Source organism: Pristiophorus japonicus, chromosome 12 (assembly GCF_044704955.1).
Source record: "Pristiophorus japonicus isolate sPriJap1 chromosome 12, sPriJap1.hap1, whole genome shotgun sequence".
NCBI lineage: Eukaryota > Metazoa > Chordata > Chondrichthyes > Pristiophoridae > Pristiophorus > Pristiophorus japonicus.
In genome coordinates this window covers 69,132,046-69,146,673 of record NC_091988.1, presented here as the reverse complement: position 1 = coordinate 69,146,673, position 14,628 = coordinate 69,132,046, and the positions used below count along the sequence as shown (strand labels likewise).

Genomic DNA, 14,628 nt, shown 5'->3' with positions numbered 1-14,628 from the left:
TGAGCTGTGCACTGACACCTGTCCTGTTTGACTGGTTTTATCGAGAGTGTATCGGGAGTGGTATAAACAGTAATGCGGCACAATACTCCCATTCAGATTCAGATTCTGCCTTGTAATTACACACTTTCTGCTGCTAAAGGGATTTGTACAGAGGATTAAACATGAGGTTAAACTCAGGTCAACAAGTTTTTGTTGAGATAGAATTTTGTAAATGGTAAACGCGGGCTTTCCCTGTTGTTGTTATTTTTGTTGGGGCACCGTTTGTCGATCAGAGTCTGGGCGTGGCAGAATGTGGGGCTGAGTGTGTGAAGATGCGATTTGATTTCGGCTGGATGATTTCCTCGGGTAAAATGGCGATTCAGGATCCGTTCAAAATGAATGAAGCTTCCAGCAGACACTTCTGGTGATCAGAGGACAGAATCAAATCTGGTGCTTTCAAAGATTACAGCAAGTCCACTCCAAGCGATGGCCCTGAGTGGCTGAGTTAGTAAACCAGTCAAGAATCTGCGACTCGAAAGCATCTTCCAGCCGTCCCAAATCGATGGACTACTGTCACTGTGCTGGTTTCAGCGGTTCAAGATGGCGGCTCACCACCACCTTCTCGAGGGCAATTAGGGATGGGCAATAAATGCCGGCCTTGCCAGCGACGCCCACATCCTGAGAATGAATTTTTTTTAAAGCCCCATTGTGACTTTTCTTTATTTATGTCCACCTCTCTTTTCCTCTTTTAAGACACTCGTTAAAACGCTCTTTGACTCAGCTTTTGGCCATCTGCCATAAATTCTTCTTCTGTGGCTCGGTGTCAAATTCATTTGATTTGTCTTATAATGCTCCTGTGAAGTGCTTTTGGGACGTTTCACTGTGCTAAAAGGCGCTATATAAATACAAGTTTTTGTTGTTGCATCTTTTCTTTCATCATTTCAACCTTGGTGTGGTCCTACCCTGGAAGCCTCAGCCCTTCTGTGATTCTCAGGTGCAATAAGATGAGGCAACATGTCGAGATTACCAATGGGAAGGGAAGCTGTGCCGGTCATAGTGAATTCCTCAGTTCAATTTTATCTGAAAATCCTTGCTTTTTCTGCACAGATCTGTGTAAGAAGAGAGTTGTTGACTCATTAGTGCTAGCTATAGGGTCCGATAAAATATGAATAGCTCAGCAATGCATAACAGGGGGGTGTGTGGATTGAAGGAAGCATTGTACGGAAGATTTACCTTACGTAATTTGGTTTCCACTAAGTTTCCCCGGCTCATAATAAGCAGATTGTGGAGAGCTGATTGTACAATGGGTGGACTGTGGGTTCTGGGTCTCACTTTGGCCCCAACCTGACTTATTTTCTCAATCGTTCCTTCAGTGAAGAATTAATTTCAGCTTACTGTAGCAAATCACCTCACATGACACAGCAATGGGCCATTCCCGTCATTCCTGCCCTCTGAATTGCTGTTATAGTTAAGGGTGGTTACAACTATACTGAGCCAAGATCCACACTGGCATCTCCAGGTCCAACGTCACCAATTTTTTTGATGCAGACGGGTTTAATCAATTGGAACGTTCAGTTCATCGGACGGTCAATTTAGAAGCGTGATTTCTGCCAATTCCCCTCCCTCCTCTCCTGGAAGGTCATGACTCATCACTGGGTGGGGTTCAATGGATGGCAACAACACTTTTACACCTCACCCAGATGGCCGTTCATGAGCGAGCCAAGGCAGGGAGGGTCATCGGGCTATTTAACCATGAGGGCCACTGTCTGCTACTCTCCTCAGATGTTGCCCACGCACAAGTCAGGAGTGTGATGGAACACTCTCCACGTGACTGGATGAGTGCAGCTCCAACGCCACTTAAGACGCTCGACACCATCCAGGACAAAGCAGGCCACTTGATCGGCACCCCATCCACCACCTTAAACATTCACTCCCTCCACCATCGGCGCACTGTGGCTGCAGTGTGCACCATCTATAAGATGCACTGCAGCAATTCGCCAAGGCTTCTTCGGCAGCACCTCCCAAACCCGCGACCTCTACCGCCTCGAAGGGCAAGGGCAGCAGGCGCATGGGAACACCATCACCTCCACATTCCACTCCAAGTCACACACCATCCAAAGACACATTGCTGGAAGAGCAAGGGAAGATAATCAGACAATGAGGAAGAGGGAGGGAGAAGAGTTGGAGGTGGTGATCAAAGATGTTTTCAAGAGGTAGACTTTTGAAAGTAGGAAAGATGTAGCACAGAGAGAGGCTTAGCAGCAACATTTCAAAGTGAGGGGGAACCATGACTGGCTGTTTCTGTACCAGACCTACAGAGAAGTGAGCAAGGTGCACAACACTGAGGAACAGAGTCCGAAGAGCGGAGGTGTGTAGTGGAGGATTTTGAAGAAGTTGGAGTGAAACAATCACATAGGAGCATAGCAGCACAGGCCATTCAGCCCCTTGAGCCTGTTAGATCATGGGAACGGTAGCACAGTGGTTATGTTACTAGCCTAGTAATCCAGAGGTTCTGGACTAATTGATCCAGAGACATGAGTTCAAATCCCACTATGGCTTGGAAATTTAAATTCAGTTAATTCAATAAACTGAATTATTGATTTAGATCCTGTTCAAGTATACAGCCCCAAACCCCCTCCCCCCCCCCGCCCCAATGTAAAAGGCTTGTGAAAATGCACAAGATGCCACAGAAGCACCACTCTCAAGTCAAAAATATGAACAGAAAATGCTGTTTGGTGACCATGAAACTACCGGATTGTGGTTTAAAACCCATCTGGCTCACTAATGTCCTTTAGGGAAGGACATCTGACGTCCTTACCCGATCTGGGCCTATATGTGACTCCAGACCCACAGCAATGTGGTTGACTCTTCACTGCCCCCTGAGATGGCCCAGTGAGACACTCAGTTCTACCAAATCACTATAAAAGAACAGTGGTGCTTCTCGAGGGCAATTAGGGACGGGCAATAAATACTGGCCTTGCTGGCAACATCCACATCCCAATAGATTTTTTTTAAATTACTGATCTGAACTTTAACTCAATTTATTAGCCTTGACCCAAATTAATCTTTCAATCTCAGTTTTGATGTTTTCAATTATCCCCCAGCCTCAACAGCTTTTTGGGGGAAATTTGCACTACCCTTTGTGTGAAGAAATGCTTCCTGACATCACCCTTCACTGGCCTGGCTCTAATTTTAAAGTTTTACGGTTATGTTCCCCTGTTCTGGACTCTCCCAGCAGAGGAAATGGTTTCTCTCTATCTACCCTATAGCAGGGCAGGTTATTGTTGGAATGAGAGCATTTTACTCAATCCATCAAACCAACACTTCCCAATAGACCTCGTCCCCAAGGACCTCTACCGAATTCATTTAACCCTTTGATGGCAAGGCTCCTCTTTTCACTGAGCTGAACGGAGGTTTGTGCAGAGGGACAGCGAGTCATTCTTTCTCACATATGCCAGTGGTCATGCCAAGTCCTCTGCAATTTATCGCGTTCAGTACTGGCGGCTGAGGTCACACAAGTTTGCAACGGTGATATGGATGAGGGAGACCATCTTGATTCATCCATTCAGGAAGGTGCCACAGCCTCCCCTTGCCACCAAAGCATCCACCTGCCACTTGAACCAGCTCAAGGTTTCCACCTCCACTTCCTTACCCAGAAGCCCATTCCAAATGCTGATCACCCATTGGTTGAAGACGTTCCTGTGATTGATCTAAATTGACCTTTCCCAAGTTTGACCCTGTAATGTATGCGCCTGGAGTATGCTCACAGGTTGGTTGAGCTGTTGAGTTGGGAGTGGCTTAGCCAGTCATGTGATGCTCACAAGACTCAATAAAACCCCAGCCAGTTGGGTTCGGGCGATCCACGATGAGGCAGGTGGTTGTGAGCCTGGTGGATGAACTGGTAATGTGTAGTGTGATTGTTAAACCTTTTGCTAATAAACCAACTAGTTCTTAATAGCAATGTGTTGCTACGAATTCTTAAGCAAAGAACCCCTGAAGCAAATACATTACAGACCCCTTGTCCTACTGTCGAAGGTTTAGCTCGAAATAGTTTCTGGATCTACTCTATTGGTCCCGTTTATTTCTTCTGTTCCTCTGTCAGCTCCACACGCTGCTTTTGCTTGTGGGTTGGAGATTGTACCTGGCTTCTCTTAACATGGCCTGGACACGGGAGCTTTTCATCATTCAGGACTTTGAACAATGGAGTTTGCTGTTAGGAATGGAACAAGCTGTCATCAGTCATGGTCCAGTGCTCAAGGACATGTTGAAAAGTCAAGGTATTTGGCAGGATGGGTCGAGCGAACAAAGGCACCAGGGCAAACGAACTGCCCAGCAACAAGAAAATCACTGTATTATTTTGAAGTTCCCATTGAATGTAGGCAGTGAAGCTTTCTGTTTCTCCAGCATGGTCGTCACCTGACAATCTGCCCTTGATGTGCAGTTCAAACGTGGAATTAAGCAATCCTTTGCGAATCACAATTGTCGGAAAAGAATGACGTGCATTTCTACAGAAACTTTCATGGCCTCAGGATGTCCCAAATTGCTTGGATTACTTTTTGAAGCGTAGCCACTGTTGTACTAACATAGCGTGGAGGCCCCGACCTGTGAGAGACCATCAGCGGCAGGTCGGGGCCATAAAAGGAGCAGCATGCGGCCCCTGGAGAGTGTGGGGGTGTGCCACTACAAGGTACAGCGCGAGCTGGTGCAGGAGGGCGACAGCAGCGAAGAGTGAAGTCAGCAAGGTCCAGGTCGGTGATTGGAGCGTGGGCAGGTGCAGCAGGAGCGGCGAGAGACTGTGGAGGGATGTGATCGGGGCCCAGGGGAGGTGTGAGTTCTGGGCCAGGGGCCCAGAGGCAGCACGAGCCAGCCCACACTGTGATATGTGAGTGCGCTCGGTCCGTGCAGCAGAGCAGGTCTCTAGTTGTCTTGGGTAATCCTTGCCACTGGACCAAGACCTAGCTCTGTCAAGCCCGTGTGGTGGCTGGTGTGCAACGGCCACCCGACGTTAAAAAAAGTCCACGCACAGGCATCTTCCACCCCTCAGGATGTAGTTCAGGTCCTTCATTCGAAACACCTGTGAACTCATCCTTTTTTTTTGGCGTGGAAGCAAGTCATCCTCGTTTCGAGGGACCGCCGATGATGATGATGAACATAAAAGACACGACAGCCAATTTTACACACAGATAATTGAATAAATAATCTGTTTTAGTGATGTTGGTTGAGGGATAAATATTGGCCCCAGGACACCGGGGAGAACTCCCCTGCTCTTTATCAAAACATTGGCCATGGGATTTTTTTCGCCACCTGAGAGAGCAGAGGAGGCTGTTTAACGTCTCATCTGAAAGACGGCACCTTCGACAGTGCAGCTCTCCCTCAGTACTGCACCTCCAACAGTGCAGTGCTCCCTCAGTACTGTCCCTCCGACACTGCAGTGTTCCCTCAGTACTGCCCCTCCGACAGTGCAGTGCTCCCTCAGTACTGCCCCTCCAACAGTGCAGCTCTCCCTCAGTACTGCACCTCCAATAATGCAGCGCTCCCTCAGTACTGCCCTCCGACAGTGCAGTGCTCCCTCAGTACTGCCCCTCCGACAGTGCAGTGCTCCCTCAGTACTGCCCCTCCGACAGTAGAGCGCTCCCTCAGTACTGTCCCTCTGACAGTGCGGCGCTCCCTCAGTACTGTCCCTCTGACAGTGCAGCACTCCCTCAGTACTGTCCCACCGACAGTGCAGCTCTCCCTCAGTACTGTCCCACCGACAGTGCAGCTCTCCCTCAGTACTGTCCCACCGACAGTGCAGCTCTCCCTTAGTACTATCCCACTCATAGTGCAACACTCCCTTAGTACTGTTCCTCTGACAGTGCAGCTCTCCCTTAGTACTGTCCCTCTGACAGTGCAGCACTCCTTCAGTACTGTAACTGTTTTTTGCGGTAACCAATAGGCCCCGCCCCAATCGCCGGTTATTGTAAGTGGTTTTGCTCCGCCCGTAGCGAGCACGCAAACCTCCTTTCTACAAGTTCTCGACAATAGGGATTACTGAGGACAGATTTGAACATGGAGAGTGTTTTCGGACTCACCTGTACAGTGTTTATTAAGGTTAACAAAACCACCCCATTTGTATACAGTACAGCGGTGTGAACACAACAGTACAGTTTACAACAGTACAACGCTGGCTTGTCCAACAAGCCCCTGTCGTGCTGACTTACCACGACCTAAAGACACCCTCCCATGAACTAAACTATCACCGGACCCTTCCGACATAAACCCCCTCTGGTTTGGTAAGAACATACACGCACCCCCTTCCCCAGCTAAATGATCTTGTGGGGTTGTATGCTCAGCAATGCTCACCTAGATTGCCCTTGATCTGGCATGCAGCTTCTCCCGTATGTCTCGGCTACCTGGTTCCGTACCGGCCTTGCGGTATGCGAGTCCCAGTCTGAGTCGAAGTCCGTCTCGGTTGGAAGAGCAAGGCTCAGCTCCTCTTGACGTTCCGTTGTGGTGGGGGCAGGAGAGACATAGAGCTATCCAAAGCGGCTCTCTGATATACCCCCCCAGTGCACTGTCGGAGTGACAGTACTGAGGGATTGCTGCACTGTCTGTGTTTTACTGGACCCAGGGCCTCAGGGCATGGTTTCTGTGATATATTCACAGAGCACAGCACACACAGCTTCCAAACATGGCAGGCAGCTCTCTCGGAAGTCTCCGGAATTGCCTGGTTCTGTTTAATGATTAACCCTGCACTTGCAGTACATAATACGTTCACATCCACAATGTGGAGCTACAAACATTACAAGCTTACAGACATTACACTTCTCCCTCCTAAATGAAGAAGCCATCATAACAAACATCATACATAACTTTCCTGTTTATACATAACACAGGATGTAAACTCTTTTTTTCATATTTACAAATTTAACTTTACCACTTGTTTTCTGTTTCGAAGAGGATACTTTCGCTCTCAAACAGAACCTTCCAAACATGGTGTCGATTTCACACTCATTCGAGGCTCATCCTGAGGAATGTTTTCCTCCACAGAATTTCCTTGATTTTCATTTGAACTCATTCTAACTTCAGGCTCTTTGTTTTCCTGACTCGGACTCAGACTTTCATTCTGATTCTCTCCTGGATTTGTTTCCAATACATTGGATTTAGGATTTGCTACTGGTATATCAAAACTATCTGATGAGTCAGAAATAATTGAATCATTCCCACCTTCAACTCCTTCCATGTCTGTAGGTAAAATATGATCAATATGAACAAACCTAACATGTCTATTATCAAACATCTTTACCAAATATGTGCGAGGACCACATATCTTCACCACTCTTCCTGGTAACCACTTTACCCATTTATGGTGATGGTTCTTCACTCTTACCTTCTGGTTTAATTTCACACTTCTCTCTTTTACTCTACCTCTATCATGATTCTCTTTCTGTCTTAATTGTGTCTCTTTTACAGACTGTGCCAAATTTGGTTTTAACAACGAGAATCTGGTTCGTGGCTGTCGTTTGAGAAACAACTCTGCTAGTGTTCTACAAGTAGTTGTATGAGGAGTATTTCGATATGTAATCAAAAAATTAGCCAATTTGTGATCCAATGACAACTGTCGTTTTCTTGAATTTGGATCTAACATTTGTTTTATGAGGGCACGTTTTACAATTTGTATAGTGCACTTTGCTGCATCATTTGAAGCAGGGTGGTATGGTGGAACCTTGGTATGTTTCATACCATTTTTGCTCGTGAATTGTACAAATTCTTTTCAATGAAATTGTGGTCCATTATCAGAAACAATCTCTTCAGGGAGGCCAAATTAAGAAAATAATTTTTGTCAAATGTCCAATGTTTTACTTGTTGTTATTTTCCACATTGGAAACACCTCAACCCACTTCGAATGGCTATCAATCACAATGAACAATTGTTTTCCTTCTAACTCAAAAAATCAATATGTTGCCTTTGCCACACCCTGGGAGGCCTTTTCCATGGCTGTAATGGTACTGATGATGGTTGCTTGCTTACCGATTGATATGTCGCACACTGACTCACGATGTACTCTGTATCTTTATCAAGACCTGGCCACCATAAATAACTGCGTGCAAAACTCTTGGTCAAGCAGATTCCCAGGTGCTGGTCATGGAAGTCTCCTAATAATTTGGACCTGAATTTATTTGGTATAACCACTCTTGCATCCCACATGATACAATCTTTATCGACTGATAATTCATTCCTACGAATGAAGAATGGGTGTGTATCTTTGTCTGTTACCTGGTTTGGCCATCCATTTGCAATATAGTCATACACCTTTGACATCACTGGGTCATGTTTGGTTGCTCTACCAATCTCTTCAGCTGTGACCGGCAGTTCATCAATGTATGAAAAATAAAACACTTCTTCTCTATCAGGTGTAACTTGTGATGGGGAAGACAATCTAGACATTGCATCAGCATTACTGTGATCAGCTAATCGTCTGTATTCAATATCATATGTATATGCTGACAAAATCAAAGCCCATCTCTGCATTTGGGCTGCAGCTAATGGAACTGGGGACTTTGGATGGAGGATTGCTGTTAGGGGCTTATGGTCCGTAACAATGGTAAACTTATGACCATACAAGTATTTGTGAAACTTCTTGACCCCAAAAATTAATGCCAAAGCTTCCCTTTCGATTTGCGCATAATTACGCTCACTGGCACTGAGAGTGCGTGAAGCAAAAGCAATTGGTCTTTCCTCCCCACTACTTAATACATGAGAGATTACTGCCCATGCGGAGAGGCATCACATGCTCACTTAATCTCCTTAGATATGTCATAGTGAACTAACATGGTGCTCTCTACCAATTTGCTTTTACACTCATTGAATGCTGTATCACATTCTTTTGACCACTTCCAATGGACCTGTTTTTTCAAAAGTTCATTCAGTGGATGTAATACTGTAGCCAAATTTGGTAGGAACGTCCCATAATAGTTCAAAAGACCCAAGAATGAACGAAGTTCAGTGACATTCCTGGGAGTGGGTGCATTTCTAATTGCATCCAATTTTTCCATGATTGGATGTAAACCATCTTTGTCTACTCTGTACCCTAATACTCCACTGAGTTTTTAAATAACTCACACTTACGAGCAGACACTTGTACTCTGTGCTTCTCCAGCTGTTTGAGGACTTCATTCAAAATGTTATTATGAATTTGCCCATTTGGTGCTGAAATTAGTATGTCATTCAATACCTTGCAAAATCTGGTTCATCACCACTTGGAATATGGCAGGGGCGGAAGACACTCCAAACGGTAGCCTATTAAATTGATACAGGCCTAGATGAGTATTTATAGTCAAATATGACTTGGACTCCTCATCTAGTTCAAGCTGTAAGTAGGCATTCATAAGATCCAGTTTTGAAAAGATCTGACCACCTGTCAGTGTTGTGAACAAATCTTCTATATTCGGCAATGTATTGGGGACATTACCCTCTGGAACCTGGTTTACGGTTACTTTATAATCACCACACAATCTTACTTTACCATCAGACTTAGGTACAACAACAATGGTTGTAGCCCAATTACATCGATCTATCTTACATATAATGTTCTCAGTCTCTAGTCTTTTGAGTTCTTGCTCAACTTTCTCCTTGAGTGCATATGGTATGGAACGTGGCTTGTAGTAAACCGATCTAGCGTCCTTCTGTACCCTGACACTCGCCTTGAAGCCTTGGATCGGACTGCCTGTTTCGCAGAACACCTTCGGATACTTCTTGATAACCTCATCCATTGATGAAAATCTCGCTTCCACACAGAAAATCTTACTCCAATCCAGCTTCAGTGAGCTCAACCAATTTCTTCCTAGTAAGGCAGGCTTGTCTCCTTTCACTACTATTAGAGGCAAGTTCTGAAATTGATCTTTATATTTCACCGGTACGGTGATACGACCTACCACAGGAATTTTCTCTCCTGAGTAGCCTCGCAGCTCTATCTTGGATTTCTCCAATTGGAAATCACGCAATTTGTCGCGGTACAGTGACTCCGGTACTACACTCACGGATGCACCGTGCCTATACTCTATTGGTATCTTGAAACCCGCAACATCTATGTGGATTTTGATGCTTTCTGAATCGCTGTCCATTAACCTTGTGCTCCTGATGACGTGTAACTCTAACATCTCCTCGTCCTGTTGTTGTTCTTCCATGCTATGTAGTCTCTTTGGATTTCTACTCATAGCTTTGAACGCTGGACTCATAGCTTTAAAAACTGGTTTACTCTTCAGTCGGCATGCCTTCGCAAGATGCCCAGTCTTTCTGCAGAAGAAACACTCTGCCTTCACGTGTGGACAACTTTAAGCAATGTGTTGTCCCAGGCACCTATAGCACGACTTCGACGCTCTGTTAGAATTTCCAGTTTCTGAGACTTTTGGCCATACCCGTCTTTTACTTTGAACCTGCAGGTGATTTACCTCAGTTGACTGATGACCGTAATCATTATTTAATTCTCGGGAATATTGTTTGGCCATGCCCATCAACCTCGCTGTCTGACAAGTAATCTCAAAAGTCAAGTCATCCATCGTCAATAACTTCCTTCTGATCACATCATTTTTCACCCCACAAACAAAACGATCCCGTAATGCTCGGTTTTGAAAGTTTCCAAAATTACAGTGCATCGATAGCTTCTTTAATGCAACAATGTAATCATTGATACTTTCATCCGAATTTTGATTCCGAATCCCGAAATGATAGCTTTCAGCAATTTCTAACGGTTTGGTATTATAGTGCTGCTCCAGCTTCGTTAAAATCTCTTTCAGCGTTGTGTACTTTGGTTCGTCAGGCACAAGCAGATTTACAAGAATGTCATATAATGCCGGACCTGCCTCCGATAAGAAGATCGCTTTTTTATGTTCCAACACAGCCTGGTTCTGGACTGCATTGTCTGGAACTTCGCTTATGTTATTTGCAATGAAATACATTTCTAGTTGATCCACATATGCTTTAAAACGTTCCCGGTCGTGTCTATATTCCCCCAAATGTCCCAATATACCTGCCATTTTAATCTCTAGCTGTTCACACCGTGTGCTGTATTTTACCTCGGATTTTTGTAGCTAATTTCAAAGACAGAAACTTCCAAAGTCTTCTGTCGGCTGGCTGAATCCTTCACCAACAGAATTTAAGCTTTAACTCATCCAAAAAATCCCATCTTCCATCGCCAAATGTGATATATTCACAGAGCACAGCACACACATGGCAGGCAGCTCTCTCGGAAGTCTCCGAAATTGCCTGGTTCTGTTTAATGATTAACTCTGCAATTGCAGTACACTATGTCCACATCCACAGTGTGGAGCTACAAACATTACAAGCTTACAGATATTACAGTTTCCAGGCTTCCTCCCAGGTTTGGCTAGGTCATCCACTCGAGTCCTTTGTGGCCTTTTCCCACCTTCCAGGGCCTGGCCTCTGTGGTAACAAAAGGTGCTTCAGTTTTAATGTCTTTAATGGTCGGTGATGGCTTTGATCTCTTTTCGATCTCCCAGACGATTTAACTTAACGAGCTCATCTTCTCAGAAACTGAGTCGCCAACCTCGTTATCCATGCCTTGGGAGTGGGCCTCTCGGGACATTGTTCCCAAGGACAGACCCTTACCTATGAATGCAACCTGGTTACGTCAGCCATCTTCAGCTTGAGGGTTTTTCCATTGCTTCCCCCAAACAGCCTGTCCCGTTTTTAATAAGGGTATATCTAAAAATCCATGGAGTCTGCGCATACTGCTACAGTACTGCCCCTCCGACAGTACGGCACTCCTTCAGTACTGCCTCTCTGACCGTGCGGCGCTCCCTCAGTACGGCTCCTCCGACAATGCAGCACTCAGTACTGCCCCTCCGACAGTGCAGCACTCCCTCAGTACTGCCTCTCCGACCATGCGGCGCTCCCTTAGTACTGCCTCTCTGACAATGCAGCACTCCCTCAGTCGTCATCATCATCATAGGCAGTCCCTCGGAATCGAGGAAGACTTGCTTCCACTTTTAGCATGAGTTCTTAGGTGGCTGTACAGTCCAATACGAGAATCACAGTTTCTGTCACAGGTGGGACAGACAGTCGTAGAGGGAAAGGGTGGGTGGGGAGTCTGCCTTGCCACACGGTCCTTCTGCTGCCTGTGCTTGTTTTCTGCATGTTCTCAGCAATGAGACTCGAGGTGCTCAGCACCCTCCCGGATGCACTTCCTCCACTTAGGGTGGTCTTGGGCCAGGGACTCCCAGGTGTCAGTGGGGATGTCGCACTTTATCAGGGAGGCTTTGAGGGTGGCCTTGTAACGTTTCTGCTGCCCACCTTTGGCTCGTTTGTCGTGGACGAGTTCCAAGTAGAGCGCTTGCTTTGGGAGTCTCGTGTCTCGCATGCGAACAATGTGGCCTGCCCAGTGGAGCTGATCAAGTGTGGACAGTGCTGCAATGCTGGGGATGTTGGCCTGGATGAGGACGCTAATGTTGGTGCATCTGTCCTTCCTCAGTACTGCCCCTCCAACAGTGCAGGTCTCCCTCAGTACTGCCCCTCCGACAGTGCAGCGCTCCCTCAGTACTGCCCCTCCAACAGCGCAGTGCCCCCTCAGTACTGCCCCTCCGACAGTGCATCGCTCCCTCAGTACTGCCCTTCCGACAGTGCAGCGCTCCCTCAGTACTGCCGCTCCGACAGCGCAGCGCCCCCTCAGTACTGCCCCTCCGACAGTGCAGCGCTCCCTCAGTACTGCCCCTCCGACAGTGCAGCGCTCCCTCAGTACTGCCCCTCCGACAGTGCAGCGCTCCCTCAGTACTGCCCCTCCGACAGTGCAGCGCTCCCTCAGTACTGCCCCTCCGACAGTGCAGCGCTCCCTCAGTACTGCCCCTCCGACAGTGCAGCACTCCCTCAGTACTGCACTGGGAGTGTCAGCCTAGATTTTGTGCTTGAGTCTCTGAAGTGAAAAATGAACCCACGACCTTCTGACTCAGAGTCCAGAGAGAGAGCTACCGACTGAGCCACAGCTTACGCATCGACAGACCTGTTCTTCCGATCTTGCCGTAGTCAGTCCATGCCTTCAGAATTCCCAGCTAAAAAGACGAGCAATTTACAAACCTTGCCTCCATGTCATTTATTGGAACAAGACCGAGGCACTTGGAACAGAAATGATCCAAATTCTGAGATGCTGTTCGTGGGTCCAACCTGTCAACCAACTGAGTGTTCGACGTATTGAGCAGCTGAGGAAGTCTGTGCTTGGATTAGAATGTTGTGTTGAGTGTGCTGCAGGGATTGGGCAGTCTAGAACAGCAGGATGAGCAGTGACGGTTCGAGTCTCGGAACAACCTGGTTGAGGAGAGGGTGAGCATTCATTGGGATGAATATATCAATATGCACTCTGGATGGAAGTCAGAGTTTTGTAACTCAAGTTGTTGTCAACTGCAGTTTTGCCTTATACACAGCGAGCTTCGAATCACAGAGATTTACAGCACGGAAGGAGGCCATTCGGCTCATCGTGTCCGCGCCGGCCGACCAAGAGCTATCCAGCCTAATCCCACTTTCCAGCTCTTGGTCCGTAGCCCTGCAGGTTACAGCACTTCAAGTGCACATCCAGGTACTTTTTAAATGTGGTGAGGGTTTCTGCCTCTTTCAGGCAGTGAATTCCAGAGCCCCACCACCCTCTGGGTTAATGTTTTTTCCTTTATCTCCCCTCCAAACCTCCTCCTACCAATTACTTTAAATCCATGTTGACCCCTCTGCTAAGGGAAATAGATCCTTCCTATCCACTCTATCTAGGCTCCTCATAATTGTATATACCTCAGTTAAGTCTCCCTTCAGCCTCCTCTATTGTTAAATAGATTGATATCTGGTTGAATTTTTTAAAAAAGAATTGAGCCAAGTTCTGCTATTTTGATTTGAGGCGATTATTGATGAGGTTTATTTGTTGCCCTTTAATGGGCTACCTTCTTGAACTGCTGCAGTCCTCATAGTGATGGTGCTCCCATGTTGGCGTTAGGTTGGGATTCGGGAAAGATCAGACTGATGTGGATTTTGGGAAGGAAGATGGTGCAGTTAGGCTATGAACACCAAGTAGTGTGAGCGAGTGGCTGGTTCCTTCATACTATCATCAGCACTTTATGTGAAATCTTGGGATGTTTAGAGCATACCTCTTTCAGATGAGATGTTAAACCGTTTTCTCTCTCAGGTGGATGTAAAAGATTCCATGGCACTATTCCAAAGAAGAGCAAGGGAGTTCTCTCCTGTGTCCTGGGCCAATATTTATCCCCCAACAAACATCACTAAAACAGATTATTCGGTCATTATCACATTGTTGTTTGTGGGAGCTTGCTGTGCACAAATTCGCTGCCACGTTTCCCACATTACAACAGTGACTGTACTTCAAAAAGTACTTAATCGGCTGTAAAGCACTTTGGGACATCCTGAGATCATAACAGGCGCTATATAAATGCATGTTCGTTCATTCTTTCTTTCTATTCTTTCTTTCTCTCTATTCTTTCTTTCTATTCTTTCTATCTTTCTATTTCCATTTGTTCTATTCTTCCTTTCTATTCTTCCTTTCTATTCTTTCTATTCTTTATATATTTCCTGTACCCACCCCCACCTTGCTCCCTGGAGTGATGCCCCACAGTGGGGGAACTGCCCCCAGCTGATATGGAGCACCCAATTTGGGAGCAATGC

General features: G+C 46.3%; 1 protein-coding gene across 3 annotated transcripts in view; it reads left to right on the top strand.

Moving 5' to 3' along the window:
- The window catches only part of lamb2l (laminin, beta 2-like), a 324,539-nt gene that overhangs the window by 59,192 nt on the left and 250,719 nt on the right, over window positions 1-14,628 (top strand). The gene's annotated exons all lie outside the window — the stretch shown is intronic.